This window comes from Chrysochloris asiatica, unplaced genomic scaffold (assembly GCF_000296735.1).
Source record: "Chrysochloris asiatica unplaced genomic scaffold, ChrAsi1.0 scaffold01965, whole genome shotgun sequence".
Lineage (NCBI taxonomy): Eukaryota > Metazoa > Chordata > Mammalia > Afrosoricida > Chrysochloridae > Chrysochloris > Chrysochloris asiatica.
This window is the reverse complement of record NW_006410483.1, coordinates 1-8,864: the sequence shown is the minus strand read 5'-3', so window position 1 is coordinate 8,864 and position 8,864 is coordinate 1. Positions and strand designations below refer to the sequence as shown.

Genomic DNA, 8,864 nt, shown 5'->3' with positions numbered 1-8,864 from the left:
AAAGAAAATTCGAACAAAAACGACAAAGTGTGTTGTCCACTTTAGCTCCAAAATTCCTGCGGTGTTTTTCTGTGGTGTTTCTGTTCCCCTGCTTGGTCTTGCTGTTTGGTCTCGCCCAAGATGTCAGCTCTGGGCCTTCAAGCCTGGCAGATTCAAAAGTATGTGATTTCTTACTTCAGCTTCAAGTTCCAGTATCTATAAACCTTCAAACTTTAAAAATATTCCTAACTATATGGTTCCAAGTTTTGGAGCTCTGCCCTGGATCTGCTTCACCTGGTATTCTGTGGTCCTTTCTTGTCCTCTTAATGACCTTTTGCCTTCTTTCTGTGTGATATTCTTGATGTTATCCCACAACTCTTTTGGTGTTCAGTCTTTAACATCTAATGCATCAAATATGTCCTTGAAATGATGTCTAAATTTATGTGGGATATGTTCAAGGTTATATATTGGCTCCTGTTGACTTGTTTTTATTTTATTTAGCTTCAGCCTGAACTTGCATTTGATAGTCTGTTCACAGTCTTCCCCTAGCCTTGTTTTGGCTGATGATTTGGAACTTTTCTAGTCTTCTTCTACATCTGTAGTCAGTTTGATTTCTGTGTATTTCTTCTGGTTAGGTCCATGTGTATAATCAACTTTTATGTTGTTCAAAAAAAGTATTTGCAATGAAGAAGTCATTGGTCTTACACAAGTCTATCATGTAATCGCCAGCATCATTTCTATCAGTCATCAATATCATATTTCCAACTACTGATCCTTCCTCTGGTTCTAACCTTTGCATGCCAATTGTCAGCAATTATCATTATATATTAGATTGCACATTTGATCAATTTCAGATTGAAGAGTTGGTAGAATTCTTCAATTTCATTATCATTGGCTTTAGTGGTTGGTATGTACGCTTGAATAATAGTAGTATTAACTGTTTTTCTTTTTGTTGTTGTTGTTGTTGTTAAGTGCCGTCGAGTCGGTTCCGACCCATAGCGACCCTGTACAGGGTTTCCGAGGGTGTAAATCTTTACGGGAGTAGAAAGCCTCATCTTTCTCCCGCAGAGCAGCTGGTAGTTTCGAACCACTGACCTTAAGGTTCATAGCCCGATTTGTAACCACTACGCTACCAGATATGGATATTAACCTATCACAGACAACATTGTACTTTATGACAGATCTTAAAATGTTCTTTTTGATGATGAATACAACACTATTCCTTTTCAATTTGTCATTCCTCACATAGTAAACTGTGTGAATGCCAGATTCAAAATGGCCAATACCAGTCCATTTCAGCTCAGTACTGCCTATGATATCGAAGCTTATGCCCTCCATTTCATTTTTGGCAGTTTCCAGTTTTCCTAGACTTATGGAGCCCTGGTGTGGTACTGTGGGATAAAGCACCTTAAGGTCTGCTTGATCCACAAGATCTGCAGTTCAGTCCCTCACTAGCTGCTCCTCCAAAACCCTATACAGGATTGCTATGAATTAGAACTGACTCAACAGCCCTTAACAACAATAAGAATACTTTACACATTCCGTATTCTGATTATTAGTGGATGTTTACAGCTGTTTCACCTCTTTTCGAGTTATGACCCATCAGCAAATGAAGGGCTGATTTTTTTTTACTCCATTTGCATCATCGTGGTCTACTTTGAGGAGGCAGCTATTCTCCAGTCATATTTTGAGTGCCTTCCAACCTGAAGGGCTTATCTTCTGGCAATATATCTGACAATATTCTGATGCTATTCCTCTTGCTTCAATATTCAGTATGCTATCTGACAGTGTTCTACTGCTGTTTCTAAGGGTTTCAGCGACTAAATATTCAGAAGTAGTCCATCTATCATTCTTTGTAGTCTGTCTTTGTCTGGAAGATTAGCTAAAACTTGTCCACCGTGGGTTACCCTACTGGTATTTCAATACCGGTGGCATAGCTTCCAGAATCACAGTACCATACAAGCCACCACAGTAAGACAAACTGACAGACACATCATGGATATTGACTGTCATTCCACAAAACTTTTACATGTTGTAAAATACCATAGACCTACACACACACTCATATACACACAAAAAGTGCACACACACAAATGCATATATAAATGGAGAAGTCTGAATAAGCACAGTGCTTTCTTCTAATGACAATTTCCCATTTCTTGATATTGTATTTTAGTTATTTGAGATGTAAACATTGGGGGATGCCAGAATAATCATGCACTAGGCCTTTTTATTTATTTATTTTCTACTTCCTGTAAATCCACAATTATTTCCGAATAAAAAGTCGTTGGGTTTTTTTTTCAAGTACTGAACTTCAAAGTGAAATGAAGCAAAAAAAATATATATATATATTTTTTTTAACCAGGGATAATTTATTTATGAAGTAGTGTAATGCCTACTGGGCTGGACATAAGGTTTCGAATTTATTTTATCTTTACTAGTTGGGTGATCCTGACTACTGCACTTTAGATCTATGAGTTTTTTGGTTTTTTTAAAAAATTTTTTATTGTGAATTGAGTGAAGGTTTATAGAGCAAACCATCAGTTTTACATTCAACAAATCATATACTTTGCTTCATTACAATGATTGCAGTCCCTTCCATGTACCATTAGTTTACAGTATTTATCTCTATTCACTTTAACTCTTGTATGCCTCCCACTACATTCATCTTTTCTCTTGTCATATATTGCCATGGCCTATTATGCTTGTTAACCCTCTAGCCCGTGAGTAATATTCCCTACCCCATCCACCCTCTGGGTAGCCATCATAGAATGCTCCTTTTGCCAAGAAAACTTTTTTCTTAACTTTTTACAACAGTGACCTCATATAATACTTGGCAGTTCAAACTCATATCTACTCCTTGGAAACCATATAAAGGGTCACTATGAGTTGGAACCAACTCAATGGCACTTAGCAACAACATGATATTGATGCTGAGATCTGGGTGGGGCTGTCATGTTTGCTAATCTCAGGTTGTTGTCTGCTGTTGTTTGTTCTCAGTCCAAAGAACACCTTTTTGTTTTGTTTTTTTCCATTCATATTTTTTGTAGATTTCGTAAATACAAATTTCTTTATTTTTGTTCATCTGGAAAGTCACAATTACACTGTCATATTTGATAGACAGCTTTTATGGGTATAAGATTATTGGTTGGCATTTTTTTTCTTCTTCAGAGTTATGTGTATGTCATTCTATTGCCTTCTTGCCTGCATGGCTTCTCTATGATAGATAAGTTTCTCTATGATAGATAAGTTTTCATTTTTCCTGAACTGCTCTCAGGATTCTTTCCTTATCTTTGGCTTTGGAAAGCATGATTATGATGCTTTTTTGGTGATTTTCTTTTGGGATTATTCTGTTTGGGGTTCATTCAGCTTCTTGTGTACTTATTGCCTTTTCTTTCATGATGTTAGGGAAGTTTTCTTCCAACAACTCTTCAACATTTTTTCTGTGCTTTGTATTGTCTCTTCATGTTCTGGAATTTCAATCACTTGTAAATTATTCCTCCTCATGGTATCCCACATACCTCTTAAGTTTTCTTCAGATTTTTTTTTTTTCTTCTGATTTTTCTTCTAGCATACTAGTACTGAGAGATTTATCTTCAAGCTCACTAATTCAGGCTTCCCTTGCTTCAAATCTACTTCTGTGCCCTTTCCATATATTGTCCATTTCTGAAATCTTAGTATTAATCATCTGGATTTCTAATTGTAGGTTTTATTTGTTCTAAAATTTTTATTCATTTGTCTGCTTGTTCTTGTAATGTTTTCCTGAATTCTTTTAAATTTTTTTCTGTATTCTCCATGCATTTCTTAATGTTCTGTAAGTTCTTTAAAGGCACCTAAATATTATTCTTTTGAATTCTTTTCCATTTAGTTTCATTATCTTTTCTTCCTCAGAAGTGTTTTCTAGCTCTGCATCTTGGTCATTTGTTCAAGTCATTCTCTCTTGTTTCTTTGTGTGAGCTGAACTTGTTGTCTGTTGTCTCTAGGGCCTTATGGTGCTGTTATATTTATATTAAATTTATGATTATATGTTAGTGTATTCTTAGGCTCTCTCCAACTGTCTCCAGTGGGTGCAGTTAAAAAATGGAAGTGCATGTATCATTCTCTATTTGCCACTCATGCACCTTAGTTTAAGGTGGTTTGGGTTGGCATATACTGTTGTCTTTCTTTGATCATGTGGTATAGGAGCTGGTATTGGCTCTTGCCCTGTGTGTATAGCTGCAGGGGGGTATGGTTGTGGCTGGCTTATATGGGCACATTTCCTTTCTCTTGTTGGGTATGAAAGGAAGAGAACCACCCCCTTACCTCCCCACACACAAGAACACAAAGCAGAACAAATAAGCAATCAACAATGAAAAGAGAAAATAAAGGAGAATAAGAAATAAAAATAGCAACCAGAAATAAAGAATGTAATAATAAAAAGAGAAAAGAAGGACAGGAAAACAGCTATAAAAGAAAAAATAAGAGAGAAAATAAAAGGAAGAAGAAGAAGGAAAAACACGTAGTAAAACCAGTGAGAGTGAAAATGAAAGGAGAAAGAATAGAAAGTAGTAAAGAATGATCAAAAGGGGGGAAAAAGAAGAAGGAAAATGAGAAACAGATGAAAAGAAGGAAAAATAAAAGCAGAGACAGGAAGGATAAAATTCAAAGAAATGGAAAGAGAAGACAAAGAGAAAGAATAAGTAAATGAAAATAATGAAACAGGGAAAGAAAAAAGAAAACCAAAAGTAGCAGTGCAGCTGTTGGATCCAGAGAAGAGAAAATTCTAGGGGGCTCCTGCCAGCCAGGGAGCTCATGAGGTGATACGGGAGGGGATGTGACCATGGAGTTCTTGGTCCTAATGGATTTTATATAGTCCTAAGTGTTATTTATATTCAGGGCACTCAATCCAGATGTAGTTCATGGAAGCCTTTGATCGAACCATTTTCAGAATCAATTAGGACCACAGGACAGGTGGGGGCAGGATGGCTGATTATAAGGGCTTCTGCTAGACTAATGTTGGTCTGGTGGCTATTCAGATTCTGTAGGTCTGGAACACAAAGCCTGCCTGAATCTAGGCACCAAAGCTGTGCAGTTGGTCCCCATCTTACATCCCAGCCTTGTGTCTTCAAATTCCTAAAGAACAGGTTCTATGCTGTGGATGGATGAGGGTGCAAACTAGCCACAAATCTGGTCACCAGAGAAACAGAGAAAAAGAAGAAAACATAGCTTTCCTGTTGCCTGTGTGAATCTGCTGTGCCAGGCCACGTTCTGTTTCTGGCGCTGCTCACAAAAGTTCAACTGACCAGTCAGTTTCCTCCATCTCTTGCAGCCCTTGTTCAGCTTCTCCTCCCAGAAAACACTCAATCCACTCATGTAACATTTCCTCTGAAGTTAAGGTTCCAGGATTCTCTTTCATCTGTGTCTGTTTTATTTGGTCTCTCACATCTTTGTTGTAGAGGGTCTGTGTAGTGCAACTGCCTAGTCTACCATCTTTCTCCATCTCTTTAGATCTATGAGCTTTGACTGCTTCATTGACTAGAGGAGATTATAAGAACCTATTTTTCTATTTCAAAGTGTTGTTGTAAGAATCAATGAGAAATTATTGTGGAGCAAGTGCTCAATAAATGATAGCTCTCCTCATAACATAAATTATAAATACTATATTTTTTGAATTTAGAATATAATATAAATGATAGCTCTCCTCATAATATAAATTATAAATACTATAATTTTTGAATTTTGAATGAAAAATCACAATGCTCTGTACAGAGAAGCTGTCTATATTTTCATGTTTTGATTTTTGAGCAAATATTTGGAATACTCACAACCATTACTTTGTTTTTAGAATCAGTTGTCAAAAGTATTTGTGTATGTGTGCATACACATAGTGAACTAGTTCAGGCTTCCTATTTCTCATGTCTGTTTTCTATCAGGCAGCAGAAATGACACAGGTTTCTTTCAGGTCACTAAGTGAACATTGTGATAGAAGTGACTTGCTTTGCCCACAGTGTATCAGTAAGTGAATTTCAAAAACAAACTCTCAATTAAGTGATAGCTTTTAATAACTGCCATAAAGTTGGGATTATCTTGGTAATAATATTAGATGGATATTTTGATGGGGTGTTTTTCACTGCATATCAAACAATAGCTGACCTCTGTATTAAACAATATACTTTCGTTAGTGAGTTTCTGGAAATAGCCTCCCAGGTGCCTAACTGATTGGTTCACTTTTAAGATTTCCATGGTATGTATGTATGTGTGTGTATATGAACACAAAATCAGCTTGCATGTGAGGGAACCCCTGTTTTCTGCATTCATTATGTAAAGTTAAAATGGATCTGGAAGACACTTAGACAATTGACTATTGCAATTCTCCCCCCTCCTTCCACCAGTCCATTGATACCGATAGCTCCCTACAACTCTTAAGTTTTCTGTTTTAAATTTGTGAAGTTTTTCCTGGTGCTTTTGAATCTTACCTACTTTGAAACACTGTTTTCAAACATCTTTTTGTTTTTTAATGTTTCTCGATTTTGTAAACATTTTTTGTATTTTATGTTTTTGTGGATTACATGGCTTTAACAAAGAAATGTTCACATAAATAAAATTTGACCATGGAACCATTATCATTTTGATATGAATTCAGATTTACTTTGTTGATTTCTAATTGATCTTCAAATTGCAGTAGCTTGAGTTCGAGTCTAAGTGCTGCCACCTCACCTTCCGCCATTACTGAGTCAACTATCTCAAGATACACACAAAAAAGCACACATCAACAGATACAAATGGCCTTTTGTAAAGTAAACAAAACTTTTGTAAATAACTGTTCCTGGGAATTTTTTATCTCCAGTTTACATCTTTTCTTAAATTAAGATATTTGTATTAATTGACAATAATCTCTATAAAGGTAAGTAATTATAGATGGCAATATTTTCCCCATTCTTAAAAGAACATCACTTCAAATGATCAAAACAAAAGAGATCTAAAAAATCAGACTTAATGGGGAAAAATTTTATGTATACATTCTGTTGAAAATATTGATGTCCAAACAAACAACATTGGACCCATTGCCAATAATTCAGATTTTCTCAGTCAAGTGTTGAGAAGTATTGATTTTATTACTGAAAGATACATTAATTCTTAGAAATCATACTAAAGGACTTGTGTAATTTAATTTTCACATAAATGTTCTAAAAGTTATATAAAGTACCAAATATAAACAGTAGTGTAGCAAGAAAATAAATAGGCAGAAATGGTTAACAATCAACTGTAAGAATTAAGACCACCATTTCAAAGATTTTCTATACACAAAGAATGAAAAAATATTGTTACAGGGTTTTTCAGCATACAATTGAATTCAACCCTAATTCATTACTATTAGACTTGTTTCTTCTTCTTCATAATTAGTGGACCCACATTTTCTCCTGTCACTTAATTCATTGTGTTTATTATGTGACCCATCACAAGCAGGAAGCATCTTAAATGACAACACCTACAATAAGCTGCTTTGGCAAGACATAAATCTTCAATATTTTTTTCATTCGCTACTTTGAGATTTTCCTTTTGTATTTTAAGATAAATCAAGCTATCCTTCTGTTGTTTTTTCTTCTGGAGGAATGAATGAATTGCAAGGTCGCCAAGAAGTTCAAGTACACCAAGAAAGGGCAACAGCTGAAGTCATTCTGAAACTGTGAGCCAGGCAAACCTAGTAATGCTTTCTGGGACTGGAAGCCGCTTAACATACACCAGGAGTTGCACTTTCACAATGCAGGCCACGTTTTCCAGCACCATCCTAGCCAGCGGCGTCTGTTCAACGGAGCCCCTCCACTCTCCGGCCCAAACTTCTTCTTTTAAATTTGGAAACATTTCTTGATTGTAAGAGATATTGAAATTCGGTGTGATGCTGTAGGATAAACACAAGATCAGTTTGAAGTGCAAAATTGTGGGCTGAAACTCAGCAGCTGAACCTCAGAAACCCTATGTAACAGAGTCACTATGACTTGGAACAGACTCAACAGTACTGAACAACAAAGCACAAACAAATGATTCATTATTTATCTCCCTCTCTTTTTTTGCATCTATATGCTTATTTTCATGACAGTTTGTCCTTTCTTCACCCACCTCCCCTAATATTCTGCAGAAAGGTATGCACATATGTGTCTGTGTAGTGATTTGTATAGTGGGCTGGGAGTACAAGATATTTATCTGGAGAGAAAGCAAATCCCCTTTCAGATGGAGAGTTCCACCCACTAATAAATGAAGGTTGTTAACATCTATACCATTAGCATGTTAACTGACTTAAACACTTTATTGATGATTGAATAACAATAAGATGTTGTATTTGTATGCCAGTGTTTTTGTGCATATTGCTTGGCTCTTATTTGGCTAATTTCTGTGGGTGGAGCATGAAGGAAAAGAAGAAAGTTAGTTTTTGAAAGGTCATACATTTTATAACTGTATTTACAAGAAGTAATTTGTAAAAATCATGGTTTCTTATGAGGTGATTCTCTTAACATAAATGATGCAAGTAGTCTTAATTAAATTTTTGGTCATTTTTTCCATTTAAGAATAGCTAAAAAAAGAGAAGTAATCTAGTATCTCATGTGTATTCATTTTTTTTTATTAATGTTTTATTGTGAATTATATGATAGTTTACATGGGAGAACTTTAGTTTTACAATCATTCCATCGTATATCGTCTCACTGCCATGGTTCCAATCCCCACCCTGCGCTCCACCCTCCCGCCTTCCCCCTACCCATCACCAATTTCCCAACAACCAACAAAGAATTCCCCCTACCCCCTTTTAGTATAATTTCTTTTTCTTGGTCTTTTACAGTAGTGGTCCTATGCAGTATTTCCCTTTTTGTGACTGACTAATTTCACTCAACTTAATGTCCTTTAGGTTCATC

General features: G+C 35.9%; 1 pseudogene; it reads right to left on the bottom strand.

Annotated features, from left to right (window-relative positions):
- Positions 1-7,332: 7,332 nt before the first annotated feature.
- On the bottom strand, positions 7,333-7,770 carry LOC102834952 (annotated as a pseudogene).
- Positions 7,771-8,864: the final 1,094 nt, after the last annotated feature.